This window comes from Notothenia coriiceps, unplaced genomic scaffold (genome assembly GCF_000735185.1).
Source record: "Notothenia coriiceps isolate Sejong01 unplaced genomic scaffold, NC01 NC01_scaffold00018512, whole genome shotgun sequence".
Taxonomy (NCBI): Eukaryota; Metazoa; Chordata; class Actinopteri; order Perciformes; family Nototheniidae; genus Notothenia; species Notothenia coriiceps.
This window is the reverse complement of record NW_011351213.1, coordinates 59549-79014: the sequence shown is the minus strand read 5'-3', so window position 1 is coordinate 79014 and position 19466 is coordinate 59549. Positions and strand designations below refer to the sequence as shown.

Below are 19466 nucleotides of genomic sequence, written 5' to 3'. Positions count from 1 at the left end.
TCTCACACACACACACACAGATTACCAAATAAGGAGTATGTGGGAGTTCCCCTCGATTCCATTGGCTCTGACGGTAAGAAAGAGATGTCAATCAGCAAAATCGAGCAAGGCGGGCCAGAGGGCCAGAGATATGGAAAATCCACCCAAATGACCCCAGAAGTGGTTTTTTTTTGCTAAATCTCTCTAAAAAGGTCAAATTTCACTTGTTTTGCATCAATCTTGATACAGGGTACTTATTATATGTTGTAGTTTGGATTCCTNACACACACACACACACACACACACACACACACACACACACACACACACACACACACACACACACGGGTTAGAAAGAGATGTCAATCAGCAAAATCGAGCAAGGGGGGCCAGAGATAGGTCAAATTCAACCAAATGACCCCAGAAGTGGTTTTTTTTTGCTAAATCTCTCTGAAAAGGTGAAATTGCACTTGTTTTGCATCAATCCTGATACAGGGTACTTATTATATGTTGTACTTTGGATTCTTAAAGCTTTTAGTCTGCCATCCTATCATTCAAGGGTGGTTTTCACAAGTAATTTTTCTTTTTTGGACGGACACAATAATTTACATTTTTTTACTGTGTTCAATCTGAATTTACTTTAAAATAAAAACATCTATATTGATTCTGACACTTCTACATCGAACTCACAGGTGTAACCTTGCTTTGAGAAAAAAGATTATTAATTTAACCCTTTTAGAAGGGAAGATATGGTCATTGGTTCTGGGAATGTCATTTTCGAGCCTGAGACCTGAAAAACAGGCTCGGGGCTTAACAGGCTAGTGAATGTGAGAGTATTTCAAGAGTGTGTGTGAGGTTAATTTTCAGTTGTGTGTGTATGAGGTTAATTTTCAGTTGTGTGTGTGTGAGGTGTTCAGTAGTGAATATGAGAGGATTTCAATAGTGTGTGTGTGAGGTTAATGTTCAGTAGTGTGTGTGTGAGGTGTTCAGTATTGAATGTGGGAGTAATTTCAGTGTTGTTTGTGCAAGGCCAGATGTTTTCAGTAGTGTGTGTGCGAGGTGAGTTTGAATTTTGGCCTCCACGGGCTTTCATACGTTAGAGCAGGGGTTCCCAAAGTGGGGGTCGCGAGATGATTACAGTACAAAATATAGCGCAGTGTTTCTCAAACTCCGCCCCCCCGTCGACAGGGGGTCGCCAGTCTCTGGCACTGTTATTTTGTGGGTCGAGGGCTGAAAAGTTTGGGAACCCCTGCGTTAGAGCACATTTGCTTTCTCAACATACGGCAAACATACACCTCCCTAATTGACCCCCCCCCACCTTGCCCAAAAGAGCCCCTTTCTCTCACACACACACCCTCCCCCCCCCACCCCCCCACCACACACACACACTAATTCATATATGAATACCTCACAACTACCCCACAACTACAGGCCGACACTTCGAGGCAGATGGTTAATTGCAGCACACAACTCAACATGCAACCTGAAATCTCAAGATGCCACTAAAGTACTTACAGGTAATCATTTGAGCATAGAGCACGGAATATCCATCACACACTCTCAGTTACACACACTTACACACACGGACAACTTAATCCATGCTGTTGGCACAGGAGTCTTATAGCAGCTGCCCTGATACACAAGATGAAGTAGGTATCATCTGGCTGCTGAGAAAAGCCTGTCAGTTATCACACTTTTGGACAGACGTACTTGTGATTGTACGTCTGTCGTAATTGTGCTATTGAATTTGAAACACACACACACACACACACACACACACACACACACACACACACACAGGGACACACACGCAAACTCTTAGCACACACGTCATACAATTAATAATGAGTGAGCCATCCAGATTGAATGGAGGTGATCCGACAGCCCATCTTGTCCTCTCTATGAGTAACAAACACTCCAGTTTCACTGCAAAGAATACCGCCTCATGAATTGTTAACTATAACTCCATCAATAAACAAAAGGAGCAATAAATAAACCATTAAGTTAGTTAGAACAAACAACAGACTGTCAGGCAGGCGGGCTGAAAAAGACAGCAAGTGTCCTCTTTATCTGTGGTTGTTTGTGTCTGCCTGAGATATTCTCTACAACAATGCGTGCTATAATAATCTTGATACATTGTTGATTATGGATGGGGTGCAGGGATTTAGGGGGTGATTTGCAGGAGAAAACATCGGGAAGGCAGGCTTGAAGAAGACAAAGGGAGTCTGGAGGACGGTGGTTTCCTGTATGCTAAAGCATATGGAGAAATGTGCAGCACCAATGGGATTGTCTCAGTTGAGTCCAAGGTACTGGGATTTGGGGAACAGGATTAGCTGCTGTGTAATAATGTGGATGTGATGGGGGGCAGCATGCTCACAACAGTAAGCCCATGTGGTGTGTGTGTGTGTGTGTGTGTGTGTGTGTGTGTGTGTGTGTGTGTGTGTGTGTGTGTGTGTGTGTGTGTGTGTGTGTGTGTGTGTGTGTGTGTGTGTGTTGTTGTGGTGTGTGCGTGCGTGCGTGCGTGCGTGCGTGCGTGCGTGCGTGCGTGAGTGCGTGCGTGCGTGTGTGCATATAGTTGTTGGGCTGATGAGAGCAGTCAAAGGGATTAGCAACGTCCCGAGAATGAAACATTTAAACAAGGCTGGTGTGGGACTACGCTCTGAACACGCAACAATACACAAACAAATACACACAATGTCACAAACAGGCATAGAACTAAGGACAAGATGACTAAGCCTCCTTTGACTTGTATCACTATTGTTAAAATTATAATGATATGAAATATAAAAGTATAACTTTTCCAGCTGATTCTCCGAATCTTAACAGACACTTTCAAAAAACAAAACATCAGAAATGTCTTAAAATGTTATACAAATTCTTATTTGTCAGTAATTCCCCTTGGTGAATTAGTATGCTAGCATAACTTTGACCATGACTGTGACAGTTTTTGCAGACAAGATATATTTACTTCAACCTAAGATTTGGGGAACCAGAAACAACATGGCACTTTATGGTTAAAAGATTCTTAATTTTTTTTTAAATATTGCTACCTAAGGTTTAAAATCGTCCTCAATCGGGTTTAAAGAGAGGCCATGTACAAATCCTGAAATTAAAATGAAAATGTAGGTTGAGCTAGGGCTGGCATACCCGATTGTTACCATACAAAATAGAAAACCATATCTGGGATTATGAATTTACAAAAACGTGAGTTTACCAGACTCTGTAGCCTGCACCTCCTCTCTTCTGGGAGCTAGCACCTAGTTGCTACATTAGCCCCTACAAGCATAACACACTTGTTTTGATTCCTTTTTTTTTTTTAATACTGTCCATTGCCCAAATCCAACTGTGTCACAGGAGTGTATGGTAGATCGTTGTGTACTCTTTTAAGACACCATTATCATGATCTCAGTGGCAGCTCACCAACCCTAAGATTCAACTGAAAGATATTCAATTATGGATGCAATACACACACGACAACCTGATTCTTTTTTTACTTTAAGTGCACTTATAGCTAATTATAGACATTAAGGGAGATTGGATTCTTCACTCATAAACAGCACTTTTTAAACAGAGACACTCCAAGAATCAAAGTGGACACATCAATTTCCAGACAAAGCACATTCTTTATAGTAGCACATGCTTGTTGCACAACAAGTGAATCAAAGATAAATGGCAAGTTTGTTTTTATATTTTGATTTAAACAAATAAAACAATTATAGGGTTCTCTGTTGGCATAATTTGAGATTGTGATACTGTAACTGTAGTAATAACGAAAAGTGTTCTTGTAAAGACCTGTCCAGATATAGCTTCCATATTACACACAACCAAATTATTTAGTTGTGTTTATTTGCAATTGAGGTTAAAGCAAATAACCGAGTACTAATTCAAGGCCGGACTGGACGATATAACATGATTAGCTCTTGCCCTTTGCATGTTACCTTTACTTAACATTGTTCAATATTTCCCCACTGAAAACTAGCTAATGAAAGGGAAGAATGTTAATCAGACTAAATCTATTTACTTTCTTCTTCCCCCTCAACATGATTGTTTATTATTGCTCTTCCTTGGACAAAATATATTAAAACAAGCGAGGTAGTGAAAATGGAATTCATTGCTACATGTGTACCTCAAGAAACCTGCAGATAAACAAATACAGGCACAAAGAAAATACAACTAGATGAATGGGGAGGAATAAATAAAGGCCTGTCAGTTTGCATTATTGTGTTCTTCCCAATAATAACATGGCTGTCCCTGGATCCATTTTACTCTGTCTTCCTTTGCACTTCATCCCTACTGAAGAAACACAGAGCACTTTCTAAGACTGCAGAATTTGGGAGGTGAACCATTGCAGGGCTGCACCCGGCTGCTCACAGATCTGATGTGACAGGTTAGAAGGTGAATAGTTCCTCTTTCAGCTTTCCGCCCTGAACTGATCTCTGAGCTGTCATCTCATATCTACAGTATGTCGCCCAGAAAAGCCTGCTCCTGTTACATCCTGTTCAACTCCCTCCTTTCATATTTTAAATGTGTCATCTTTTAAAATCCAGTTTAAGAACTACCTGTTCTTTCAGGCCTATGGCTAGCCATCGCCACCTTCTCCCTTGTTATGTTTTATGTATGTTGTGTGTGATAGCAGTGATCTTATGGTCTTGTATGAATGTTACTTAACAAATACATTTGACTTTACTTAATTTTCAAATAAAAGTACATTTAATTGATATTAACCTTCAAAATGACTTAATCTTCTAGTAGTTATTTTTGAACAAAAAGGCCAAGTTTATTTATTATATTATAACGTTAACATCAAAATCACCACATTTAAACCCATAACTATATAATTATGCTGAAACTAAAATTGGTTCAACTGTGTTAAAAACATATCTCTTTAGCGCTGCTTTTAATTGAGATGATCATATTCGAACTACAGTATGCCTTTTATTGTGTGTTTATTTTATTATCTTTGCTTTGTAATGCCTGTTGTAAATTGCCATTATATAATGAGTTTTTACTGTATTTATTCCTAAAATGTCTTTTAATTTGTTTTGTAAAGCACTTTGAATTGTCGCGTACAGAAAAGTGCTATATAAATAAACTTGCCTTGCCTTGTGAGTAATTAGAGAAAGTGATAATTATTTGTATTATTAATGAATCTGTCATATTAAATGTCAGATGATAGTGACCAGAAGTGCAATCCCCACAAACTGGTCTTTTATCTGACCAACATTCCAAACCGAGCTATAATTTAAATGCAGTAAAAAACTGAAATGCAGCATAAACATTAGAGAGGCTGGATTAAAAAAAAGTTTGAAGTGACATACAGTATGCAGTTCTCTCAAACAATAAAGAGATGAATTGATACTAATGTTTGGACCAGATATATATATATATTGCTTAAAATAAGGCTCTTATTCGATACAGAACAATTCCCAAGATGATTCAGTGCTTTGGTTGTTGAATTGATATATTTCATGCTTATAAATAACCACCAAGTAATCTTATTTCCAGCACAGAACAAGGTCAAGTGTGTGCATGGTGTGTAGTGTGCTTCTGTGCTGCACAGGCAGTGAAAACCTGGAGTTACATAAAACATACACAGAGGATTTCTTTGGAATTATTCCATCTTTCCAGTTGTCGTAATTTAAGAGTCAACAAGAAAACAACGGATCCTTCTTGACAGCATCTAATCATGCTTGGCAAGTGGTGCTGGGAGAGAATTTCATCACTCGACAGAAAAATGTATTCCCTATCCATAACTGCAGGACATCTGTGCTGAATTGGCTGAATTGGTTTGTAATGTACCGTGTTCACTGAACTGTGGAGCAGAACTTCCACATCATGCAGGTCCGACACGAGAGCAGCTCCGGCTTTACAGTCAGTCCATCCTGTCCTACTTTCACTTTTTCACCCTCCTTCACCTCCTACCCTCATACAGTATCTTCCCACCCTCTGACTCCTGAATCCCACTATTTCTCTCCTCCACCGCCTTCAAATGTTAAAGAGAACATCACTTTCTAGATGGTTATGGGAAAATTCAGCAGAAGATTGAAAAATGTTCTGGTGGGCTTTTGATATGATAGATTATAGTTTACCCTTGATACGAGAAACTTGTATTGAGTTATCCATAAGATTTCTGAGTTTCTGTTTCATGCGTGCAGTATAATGCAAAATGAAATATAAACATCTTTAAATGGTAAACAAACTACAACAGTCTCCAAAAATGTATAGATCTCAAGTTGAACATGCTGTGAAAGCAAACAATCTATCTTTTTTTAAATGAATTTCTCTATCACTGACGACAAGCAAAGTGGAGTGAAGGAAAGCAAATAGAGGCAGGCAGGGTGTAAAAGTGTTGAATACACAAATTGTAGATTTCCACTTGTTCATGCCTGCATTTAATTTCAATCAGTTTCTTCACAGGACTTGAGAGGCTTTAGGTGTTTTTGTTATTTGTAAAAGAGGAAATAGAAACATGTGATGTGTCAGAAAAAGCAACATACCCAACATAGAAGTTGGCTGGAAAATAGAAATGTGCAGTTGGATGTTTTGTTTGCCTTTATTATAGATAGTAGAGAAATGACAGGATACTAATGTATTTGTAAAACACAAAATTGACTTTCTGAATTTCTCAATGCACTGAGGGGTTATTACGGTACCATTTTTGGAATGTGATTGCTTTTACAATTTACTACAGTGGTCACAATGTTGATCTGTGTCCTGATCTCAAAGACAACTGCATACAGTGTTATCATTACTTGTGTTATCATTACTAGTGTTATCATTACTATTGATTAGTATTGTTGCCAAATGTATGATCAGAGTTTCCATGAACTACTATGGTCCTTTGGCTTTTCGTCGACAGGAATGGAACAGCATCTACATCTTACTAGCACAATCATAGAAAGAGACAAACATAGACATAGACACAGGCAGACAGACAGACAGACAGACAGACAGACAGACAGACACACACAGAGACAGACAGCTGTGGACACCAACAGAGACGGGCGCAGCAGGTGGAGAAGAGAGAGAGAATCAGACATTGACAAATACAGGAAAAGAGAGTTAGAGAGAGAGGGAGGAGCGGAGGAGGATGGAGAGCTCCCCGGGCTGTGAACCTGCCATGTGCACAGGCATGCTGCACCATCTGTGTGGAGGCTGTTTACGCAACACACCACTGCTACATACAGACACACCCTGCAGACACACACCCAGAACCACCTTGCCTAGGACATCGTGGACGTGGAGGCATGCTTCACTTGGTGCAGAAATAAAAACAGCAACAAAAACAACAAAACAGCAAAAACTGAAGAAAATAAGTCAGAGAGGAGCCAGGTCACACTTAGGACACCAATCACAACAATTAGATTTACATTATGGAGTAATGTATACACTTTACTCACAAGAAAGGTACATATAAAAGCAGTGGCAGCTAAGTCAATGAAACAGAGACAGAATAGAGAAACACAAATCAGATGAAACATGGCAGCATGTTACTGCCACGGCTTGTTACAGTGCAACACAACCAACCCTAAACAGCAATGACAGCCATTGACAGTTCCCTGTCACGCGGCCCAGAATCACACACAAACACTGATCATAACAAATTTAAATGTATCAGAACTGCAAACAATGTACCAACACACAGCCACCACAGTGCTTGCCACAGCTACACACTGGGAACAAAGAGAAAGAACAAGACAGACACAAGACAACAACAGAAGTGATGTCACACATATTGACAGAGAAGCTAAGACATGATGAGGCTTGTGAGGAGAAAGAATAACAACAGTGAAAGAAAGAGGCAGAGCAAGTGGGGTAAAAGAAAGGCCATGAAAAAATGACCAGGGAGACAGGGAGAGTGTAGTGCGTGATGACAGCGCTGTCGTGTCTTGGTAGTGCCAGCGAGACTGCAGAGACGTCTTCAGCAGACACTGCAGCTCAGAACCTGACCTCTTTGTGGGGAGCAAGAATAAACAACATGTCCAAAGAGAGGTGGCGGGGGAAGATAAAGGCATGAGTTCTCATCAATTGTCATCAATTTACCTTTCCCTAAACCCTAACCCTCATGCAGTGATTTTTTAAATCATAGTTTCACAGACAAAATGTACTTCATAAGGCTGTATAGACAACTGTGCTGAAAAAAGTTGGAAAAGTTGTCTTTTTGACCGCCTGTCAAACTGTTGAACCAAAAACACTGGTTGGAACACAGTATGTTTGTTTCCTCCAACCTGTACAAATTAGCTCCTAAAACACTATCATTGCCTGATGCAGGTACCTCAGACTAACGTGCTCTAACAGTTTATATAATACATCAAAAATGTAAAAAAGCATGGCACAGGAGCAAACGTTGTTCATTTGGGCTAGGCAAACTTGTGCTTAGGTCGACTCTATATCATAACACATGATCAAAACAGCAACTTGTTTACTGAATAATCTGCCCATCTGGCAGAGCCTCTCGGCTGGCAGCAGGATGAAAAGGGGAACGAGGGGAAAGCTAAAGATGTGGATCATGAGCAAGGCATGGCAGGTCTCGATTGGCTCTACAGTGGAAAGCAGACCAGACTGAGCCAGACTAGGCTGGGAGCCCAGCGCTGCCACCGAGGGCAGTGGACCAGCAGAGGCGCTAGTTGAAGGAGTATGTCTATTCATTTTGCCAAGTGTACAGCCTGCTAGGCAGGACATGGAAGCTGAAACAGAGAGAGAGAGAGCCAGAGGAAGATGAGATTGTAGGAAGACATCATGGTAATGGCTGGAAGGGTTTGGAAGAGCACAGACTTTGAAACATGAAAGCTGGAATAGAGAGGAAAACGGGAAGTTGGTCTGAGAGAGATAATGATGTATCTACTTCAAACAATAGGGACAGCAGGACAACAGCTGCATGTGACCTCCGAATGGCCGAGCCCGTGCTATGCTATTTAATGTATAGAAAACAGGAATACATCTTAGAGTACAATACAGGTGCAGGCTACATCCAAATAACCTATTACAAATGCTCAACAAGACTGTCAACATATTTTCAAAGTGTAGAACACATTCAAAGCCAGCCATTGTTGTCAGTTCATGTCAGTAGTCAAAAGAACATCCTGCTTTATGAAGCATTTAGTCTGATATCTACCTTCTGTTTGTGTGTACGGTGCTATGCAGCTAGCCAAACATACTGCCAATGCAGATTAAAGACAGGAGTCAGGCTTTTAAGCTATTTCAGGAAGAAACTGTGAAACTGGGAACTGTAATGGGCAACAAATCCCATAATAGGATTATTAATCAGAAAAAAACAGATACAACAAAAATAAACAATTAACAAGAGTTTAAACAAACAGGAAAAGACTAGTTTACAAATACATTAGGAAATACATTCCTCATGCCATGATAAAACTATAAAGCCAGAGTTAACAGGTTAGCCTTAAGGCCCTGACACAAACTAGGGGCAACAAAGCAAACAGTTGGGTTAACTCACATTGACTGCATCTTGGCAAAAAATTGCTACTCTGAGAAACCTCAAAGACTACAGCCTACAGCCAACTATCATGGTCATTCCTCGCCTGAGAGGGAATAACTAAAACTGGAAATCATGATATTTATAATGTTGATACACAAGCCGTTATTATGGTATACAAGAAATCAGAGCAGTTGCCGACCATTTTCATAAGACACTTACTCGCCTATTTTACATTTTATATTGGTGTTTAGGCTGTAGGCAGTGCCGATCACTCATCAATAGCTCCTACTTGAGCTAAGGCTAATAGTCAGTTTGGAGTATCAATTGCTGACATGGGCGCTTTGAGTTTTGAGTGTTTCATTACAAGAACTTCCTAGATCCACATCATACTTGATTCATTATCACTCATTTTTGTCTCCAAAGTTTGATTTATTGAAACGGTTCCTAATGAATTCAGGACTCATTTGGCAGCTATCTCTAAAATGCACAAAGTCAGATCTCCCCTGAAAGCAGCACATGGTTTAAAGTTGTCTTTGCCAAGAAAGAAAATGTGACTCATTGCCGACTGTGATGGATCTAATGATGATCTAAAGCTTATATATGTTCACTTTCAAATTGCAGTATCATGAATGAAATAAAGCGATACCTACAAGTTCGAAAACAGGTCCTCAAACTCATGTTGTGGTAAATGGTTGGCAGTGAAATAAAGGTGATTTACATGAGTTGTAGTTAATGGGCTCCAAATAGTCAATCCATGCAACCCAGTGGAGAAAAACTATCCCTTTAGCATTATGATCTCATGCAACATGTTGCATAGATTAAAGTCAGAGTGACAACAATTTATTAGTTTTAGTTTAACTGACGTTAATTGTATTCATCAGGCTCCTGAGTATGCTTGCACTCAAACACCATTAGTGCGGCAGATGTGGAGATGGGCAAGCAGCTCCTGGGGCGGAGAGAATAAAGACGTGGGCTAATTTTAGACATGCTGCTGCACAAAGAAAAACGTCACAGAAAATTATAAGCAGGCTTGTGCTTTATGAGATGACGACTGTGTTTTGTAATTCAGTGAAATAGATCTGAAATACTGGCAGAGGTCTCATGTTGTCATATTTTGTGTTCATTAAGCAAACTTAGTATTTAAAACTGTTTAGAGACTCAAATGATTTTTAAGAACTATGGTTTCCAAAGTTGAGGGTCAGTAATAGAGTGGACAGAGTGACTGAGGAGGACAGAGGCAGAACGGTTTTTAATATCCCCTGTCCAGTGGAACACTTTGGACCTGGAGATATCGTGGAGAAAAGAAGCTTTAAGGAGATGGGGAAAAGAGTCTTTATCTGAACAGGAAGTGGAGGTTGCTGGGTCAAGTGGGACTCGTGGCTGGGTGAAGCAGATAGTGAAGTTGGAACGTTATGGGACTGGCAAGGATGGATCATAAGGCTGTGGGAAAATAAGACAAGTTTCATGGACTAGCAAGGTGTCCCTGTTCATCAAGAAAATGAAAGGAAATTCCATTCAAGTCAGCAACCTCTATATACACATGCAGGGTATAACTTCTGCCGTGCCCTAGCAAAGGATAATAACAGGGTGAAAAAAAGACAAAAACGCACAGCTGAAATACAATTGGATTAGAAAGGGAAACTGATCATTTGGGAAACGTTTGTTTTTGTGGGGACTGGCCACAGGTGGGTTATTTGGGCTGATAGCGGAATGGTCAATTTGGAAGGAAAACAAGTCGAGAGCTGCACTGAATAGTTGATGCGACTATTCTGCTGGGAATAAACAATGGTGCAGAGAGATGTAAGCCCGAGGATTGATGTGACCATGTTAGCCACTACAAAAACAGGGGAAATGTTTTTACTGTAAGTGCATGAACACACCTTAGTGCAAATTGTACTGTATGGCTGGCACTCTAAAGACAGGGTGTAGATCAGAGGGAAAGAAGCCTAAGTTAACAACAGAGAATTCAAGAGTGAATGAAGAGTAAAGTAAAAATAGAAAGTGAAAATATTTCATGAAAAACTCTCAACCTCAAAAAACCAACGAGCGAGTGTATATTTCTAATGAAGTATTGGAAAAGCAGGCCAACGCTGTCCCAATGACAACACTATCAATTCATTGATACAACAACAGAAGTTGAAGTGCAAATGTATTCAGACATATTGTTATTGGATGTTGATTTTCACATTTAAAATAAAAACAATGAGCCTTCATGAACTTTATAACTGTTAAATAGTATCATAAAGTTGAGTAGTACTCCAATTACTTCACTACCATTGTAGTTCGTCTTTGGACAGAGCTGGTTGCCAAAAGTAATATACTGTGGTTATCCGATTTAAAAAGTTTAGCAAAAAGATTCTGTAGGAGTTACAACACAAATTACCAGTTTATTTTAGTTTAATATAAGTTCGTATCAGATTCAACCTGATTAACAACAAGCTTCAAATGTCTTTCTTTTGAATTACATTGGAAGGAATACAGAATACTCCTGATATCTCTTTAGTGGTTCTACATATACGTGGAAAGATGCAAAGCACTGTTTCTATACAGTTCACTCTAGGCTACCACGCATCCTTTTAAACTCAACTGTCAAACATTCATATTAACTGGGGATACTGGGGAAATTGGTTTTCCTGGGAACCTCTAAACCACAACCATGTTTTAAATGAACTATTACCTTTATCTGGTTATTCACAGTCAAACCTGCCTGTTAACCGACTGAGAGTTTTATAAATGTGGGAAATTCTGACAGAGGTTGACTCGGTTGGTCACATTTTCACTCAGATAGTATCCTATTAAAGCACCATTTTCTGCTACAGAGCACAGTAATACATATTTTAATACCAGGCACACGTAAGAGACAATGGCATGCAAAGCAGATTGTTCTTGACACATCACAGATTTATCGGGACTCCAGCTCCGCTATTGTTCACTTTTTATTAGCTGCTCTTTGCTAGCTTGTCCATTGTGAAGGGTTATCCTTTATAAAAGCAGACTGGTGCTATCTGTGCAGCTTAATACTACTTTTGTGAATCTTAGCTGGTCATTTTCTTTTAAAAGAGACACTCACATTTTTGGTACGTTGTCTATTCTCCACAAACACATTGTCTTCCCAATCACTGATGGATGCGCTCACAAATGCAGACTTTTGCCAACATTTTGCTCAATGGCAGGAGGCTGCATCCACAGTTATGAAACCAGATTATATAAAAGCTTTTTCTATGAGTTCATAATTCAATCTGAAATGCCAGAACAGTTACAGATAGATGTTCACTTCATGGACCTAAAGTCTTCCATTGTCAGTGACCGCGTCAGTAGTTATTATCCTTCATTTGTGAAGGAGAGTGCCATTGTTAACTCAGCTGTGATATGTCAACTTTTAAAATGATACTTTCTTGCTTAAACACTATTAAAAGAGCACAAAGGCCACAGAAACAATCATGATTCAACAAGTTAGTTGTAAATAATTAGCCACTGAGCTTTTAACCTTACGTCCAGCGCTTGTTTAAACTAGTTTTATTCTGAACTGAGTTTGACAGTGTGAATTGGACCAGAAACAGATGGAGAAAGGTGTAAGCTTAATTTACTGTTTTATACTGTAGTACAGGAGCTCATTGCACGCAGCCAGCAGAGACCCTAGGGCACTCGGAAATCGATTGTGGATGGCACTCTTCTCTCGGTCGGTTACAGATTAAAAAGAAAAAAAGCGGAAATGGGTCACAAAATATATTTTGGTGGCTCTTTATATCCCTGGGCTGCCTGCGAAACTAGTGTGAAAGTGAACTCTCACCATACATTTGGTAATGAGGGAAGCCTGCTTGACAATAAAGATATTTTAGCATGCTTAGATTACTGGGCTTTGTTCTCAGGGTCCGACACACCAGCAACATTAAAACATTTTAAAAAAAGCACTTCAATGGAATTGACTCAATTTCTTGTGCGGTGTTTTTACATATGCAATTTTATGTAACCCTGTTCAGCTGAATAGGAAGTTCAGTCAATTTCTCATTTGTGTCCATTTCGCCTCAAACAAAACTGGCCCCTGCATAACCCCAAAACACTGTCACGACGAGCTTTGAATTTCCCATTTTCTGCCCAGTGTGACCATGCATGTATCAAAGAAAAACTATGTTCTATTGCCTCTGACCGCACTTGGGTTTCTGTTTGGCTTATCTAAAGGTGTTAAGACAGGTACCCTTTTTTTAAGCTTCCGAATCCAAAATAATTCATGAGACCTTGCAGGGGTTAATAAAAACTGTTATCGATGGTGGAAAACAACGGTTGTACTTTTAGCTTGCTTTTGTGCATCCTATAGTCAGCTTTCAGTGTCTGACATCCGTGGCCGAGCTCTGTCAGTGCTGAAGGAATGCAGCCACACTGAGGCAAGTCCAATTAGACACTTAATAAAGCTAGAAAAGCCCAGCGACCTTTGACTAGCCACTCTGCCAGTATGTTTGTGAGAAGTCCAGCCAAACTTAACTTGCCTCATCACACACATCAGAGCATTGACAAGTGCACGCAGAGATGTAAGTCACCAGACATACAAACACTCAGACACACACTCTTCTGCCGGATCTCAGTGAGCTAGTCTCCTTTTTCTCTTCTTTTTTTTTTTTCTAAGCCGCCATCCCTGCTTGGCCTTGCCATCTGTTCTGCATGCTGTGGAACACGGCGCTCCCTTTTACTGCAGGTGTTTTCGCATAGTGGCAAAAATTGTCGGTAAGAGTAAAAAGAACAGCACTCAGGACATAAGTGGTTCAGGATGAGGCCTCGATCTTTTTTTGAGACGGTTATGTCACACACACTGAGTCATTTTTGTTTTGGAGATCTTGTGTGGTACTAATATCTCAAGGTTTACTCATCATATTGTAGCAGAAAATGCTGATTGTCTTTTTCTTGTTGTGAAATACTACTATTAGATATTATTAGTATCATCGAGGGTGGCAGATGTAAGTGAGGTTCCCATAGTAAAGTAAGTGAATCCATTTATTTTTACAAGGCAAGGTGGAAGTGGGAGTGAATCTGTTCTTTGGTTTAGTCTGTATTTAGGTTTTATGTCCTCTCCAAATGCTAATTATCACAGCTTGTCAACCAACAAGGTTTGACATTTAAAGCAACAGAACCTTATGGGAACGTTTTCTGCAATGATTCTGATGACTCAATAATAATGTGTAAACAATCGCGATAAAGTACAGATATTAAACAAGAAAATAAAGATTCATCTGTAAACCAGTGAGAGTAGTCTAAGAAAATAAGCCTTACTGTCCCTCTCTATGACCTCAGGTTTCTCCTGGAGGACATAATCATTTCTTGTTCTCTGTTCCTATATGTGTCAAGAATACCACCAAATAAAAAGTCTATATCCCCAAACCACCTCGACTGGCTCATTTCAAGTATTACCAGCTTTACCCATGATCTCATTCTATGAATGACTAACCCTGACTGTATTCTGCACAGGCGCGGATCAGAAAGACAATGAACTGACGGGTACATTGAGGATCAGCTTCCACTTCATCACAAAAAGCCTGTGAGACACCTGCATCCTCCAACACTGCACCAAACTGACCACCTGCTGATGTTACCCTCGCTAATGAACAACATTTGGAGTTGCTTCATCAATTGGGGAAGCAACTCTTTCCAAAACCAAAGAAGGTTATCCGCTAATCCCTGCAGGGAACCATGGTTTCATAGACAGAAATATTCTGGCAATACAAATCCAAAATGTATGGAATGATATGGTGCATGGTACAAACTTGCTCTATTAATAACTCACTAATAGATGAACAAAGAGTATGTACGTTTAGAAGTGTTTATTGATAACCAGAATGTTTGCAATCTAGCTTGCATTGAATTATCTAACTTTTGGGCTAAATTAAGTGTTTAGAATAAAGCTGAAAAGTGTGTACCAAGGTAAGTTTTGAGCTATAAACACCTTAAGTAAGTAGACCTACTTTAGGCATAAGCAGGAAGGGGAATGACTGGATATTTGAGATTGAAAATTTGTTTTCAAATAACACTGTCACATTTTTCAAAAGTCACTTTTTTATTTTGAAAAAAGGGTAAAAAAACGAACCTACTTAGTGTTTTGTTAAGAAATCTGCTCAGGACGAGAACACCTGGGACCTGGGAACGTCTAAAGTTTGGATTGAAAGAGGAACTATTCACTGTCTCACACACACAGACACATAGACAAGGACAGATGCATTAACAAGGACATATACATGCACCCATCTTAACACACACACACACACACACACACACACACACACACACACACACACACACACACACACACACACACACACACACACACACACACACACACACACTGCAGGTCCGATGTGCGTCCCAGAACTCCCATCTGTTGAACCAGCAGTCCAGGTTGGTCTTAATGAGAAATAATGAGCCTTCACTAAATAACAACAGCTTGGAAGAATTTCACCTCCCCACATTTTATTAGAATAGCATCAACATTACTTCCTTTTCCTAGATACAAAATCCATACAATTTCTTTATAACTGCCTTTTTTCATACGGTAAAATCATTGACATTTGGCATTTTGTTTTTAATCTCATTGTTACTGTATTTAAGGGAAATCAAACATTAATTGAGTCCTGGCTGGATATAAACTAAGTTACCAAGAAATGTGTTGCAGTTCACTTTATATTGACAAGGGTAATCTTTCCACAATCTCCTTGATGAAGACATACAAATTAGAAGTACAGGCAGATGTAATGGCCTCTTTAAATTAAGAGCACAAACCTGGAATGAAAGAAGCTCAAAGGGAAACTTCCTTCAAAGTTTGACATTGTTCACTAATAAATCAGACCCCGAATGGAATTGCTAGGCCTCTAACAGCTGGCCTAGCTGTCAGCAAAAACACTGACTCTCTGTGTGTGTGTGTGTGTGTGTGTGTGTGTGTGTGTGTGTGTGTGTGTGTGTGTGTGTGTGTGTGCGCGTGCGTGTGCGTGTGCGTGTTTGTCTACAAGAGCATCAGGCATCAAGTCAGGGAATCCAACTGGCCTTGCACGATTTCAAGCTGAAAGAGAGAGGAGAAAATGTTGAGTGTATGCTTAAAAAGAAGTACACAAAAGAGACACACACAAACACGCACACACATTCATGGGGAGTCAAGAAAAAACAGAAATAGGCCATTAAAAGAATGAGTTAGACAGGAAGGCAGATGGATTTTGTCAGGCAATGTCTGTCAATCAGGATGAAATGCAACATGGAAGATAGGCGCTGACAGAACACATTCTTACACACACTCGATCACACACACAAATAACAGACCTTATTGTAGAAGTCAACCAGCTCCTGGTGGTTAAAATCCACAAAGACATTTTCTTGAACCTGAAAGAGATGAAGAGAAAGAGAGGTAGGGTTAGACAGGAATAAGACTGTGCCAGTAACTGAACAAATAAGAAAAAGAAAGGTCAGAGAAGTACAAGGACGACGGAGAAGAGGATGAAAAGCAGCAATAAGAGCACAAGCATAAGAGTAATGACCAAGGCATCTTCAGTTGGCTTTCTTGAGCTTTCTATATAAACCTTCATTAATTATTACTGCTCTCTGGCCAGTACTTACAATCCTCTAAGTCTTATTCCTTAAGAGTGTTTAAAAATACACTGAAGGCAAAGCCACTGTCCACAATCTCATGGTAGGAAACCCATCTCTCTTTCTCCATTCTGTTCGGCTTTATTTAAAAAGAAGCGGACTGATGCATCACATGTAGAAAGATGGACAACACGTTTCAACACTGATATCTAAATAAACACATGCAGTAACTTTTTCAAAGCATGTATGTAACCCACTTATGTGGATGTTGGGCATCTGACTTCAATCATCAAAGAAAAGTCCATTATATCTGCTGTAAGTATGTCAGGTTTAAAAAAGTGTAAAACAGGTACTCTCACCAATTCTGTATTTCTTTGCTTCCCAATCCTTTAAATTAAGGCCTAAATAAAGTGAAAAAACCCCAGATATGATTAAATAATGTATCTTTATCATTCAAATATTATCCCCTTTAAACTGTGGGGTTTTCCCGGAAATGTTTCCTTGTACGATGTGAGGGTCTAAGGACAGACAAACATTTGTGATTTTGGGCTATATAAATAAACATTGATTGATTGATTGAAATATAGCAAGATGTATTTCAAAAGAGTGAACAGAAAAATAGCGTTATGATAGACCGAGATTGATAAATGTAACATGTAAAACTTTAAACATTGAAATCACATTAGTAATACAACTATGAGAATATAATCCACCATTAAATCCTTTCTATTTGTTTTCATTATCGCTTCGTCCCCCTCCCCAATTAGTAACATTTAAATTATTTAGACAAATAGCATTATTTTATTCTTTTCAAATGTTTCATAGTTATCTTGAACATATTATTGTCACTTATGAATGCCACGATAATTGTGTGAAGAAAAAACTGATATTGACTGACTGAAATATAGGAATAAGGAACCTCTTGTCTTGTGAAGCTTGGACCTGAAAAAAATCATTGTGAACACTGCTTCAATAACTTTAAGTGTCTTTCATCTGTTTTCATGCTGTGCAATTTAGCAATTTATCTTCATGTGGATTCCATTAAGGTTCACCTGGGAGCCTTTTGTGATGTATCTCTCCAATCTGAAAAGACCGCAGATTTGACTAACTATGGATTGAAGTAAGTTCTGCAGAAAGAATTAAGAAACTAAGGGCAACCATCACTGCGCTGCCTGCTGTCATCATTATCATCACCCCATCACAAATGAAAGCTGAAGAATAATTCACCCCCATGAGCGGGAGTAATGGAGAGACACTTTATCACACCCATCATTGAGAAAATAGCCATAACATGTGTTTTCTAGGTAACAGAATGAGAAGTCGTGTAGCCGACTAAAGTGCACTCAGCGCTGTCTTGCTAAATGTTGATAATAACAGAGAACTGTGAACACCATCTAGGAGGGCAGCAGGGAACTAAGAAAGAACGAGGAAAAACCACAAAGAAAGAGATCTGTGCAGAAAGATATTAGAACAACATGTGCGTACACTCATTTAAAGCTCTCCTCCCAGCAGTTTGGTGCTCAGAGACCAAACAGCGCTTTGAGGCTTGAAGCTAACTGGCTGGCTGGTTGTGTGGGTGGAGGGAGGCCATGTGTCACTGCAAATTAATGACAGAGATATTAATTGGAAGCAACGTTAAAAGTCAATGAAGGAGAGCGCAGAGGGGGAATGCTATCTCTCGTCAACGCCACCAAACCGCAGCAGTGTCATATCACAAGGAGAATGTAGGACAGTGTTGAGTTTAGATACGGTAGAGGGAGCGCTGCGAGGACACGGCAGGTAATAAAACAACTTATTAAAGTGTTGTTATGAAGTGAGACGCAATGTAAAGAAGATGCACATCAAAGTAGTTCTACAGGGTGACAAATCATCCTCGGAGTAAACAAGAAAGGTGTTAGGAAGTGATTTCATTTGAAATACAAATTGGGCATGCAGTTAAATTAGTTGAATGATGAACACACCATGTGCTTCAGCACGGCACTGATCTAGGTGACTCTACTGATCTTCACTGCGACAAACACTAGTATAATGAGCGGAAACCAGCGCTGCATAATCACTTCTCTGGGTTTATGGTCTTTAGTGAGCGCGGGTCACAGAAACAACACCCGTCGAGTTGGAAACAGGAATAAACAGTCGTCGGCAAACTGGGCTGTCTCCATTACTGTCTGACAGAGTTGAGACAGGGGGCGACAGGAAATGCAGTTTGAGGTAGTGTGAGATATGATGTCGATCAAAAAGTAAGGTACAATAAAGACAACAACAAACCAGACCGTAACGCTTCCTGTCTGAATCACAGGGGCTGAGGATCAAAGTGTGTTCGTGCTTATGAGGATGTGAGATTGACAGAGTTTTCTGACTGTTGGAGAACTTCCAGGTACTGCCGGGTGTGTGTGTGTGTGTGTGTGTGTGTGTGTGTGTGTGTGTGTGTGTGTGTGTGTGTGTGTGTGTGTGTGTGTGTGTGTGTGTGTGTGTGTGTGCGTGTTTGGCCCAT

At 39.8% G+C, this 19466-nt stretch overlaps 1 protein-coding gene and 1 long non-coding RNA gene across 2 annotated transcripts in view; both read right to left on the bottom strand.

The window, feature by feature from the left end:
- Positions 1-19466, bottom strand: part of LOC104951102 (trypsinogen-like protein 3) — a 129588-nt gene that overhangs the window by 79231 nt on the left and 30891 nt on the right. The window lies entirely within an intron of this gene.
- LOC104951099 (uncharacterized) lies at positions 15840-16800 on the bottom strand. The gene is made up of 2 exons (XR_798989.1): positions 16712-16800; positions 15840-16457 (listed from the first exon to the last, which is right to left on the bottom strand). It is a non-coding gene; the product is annotated as an uncharacterized lncRNA (long non-coding RNA).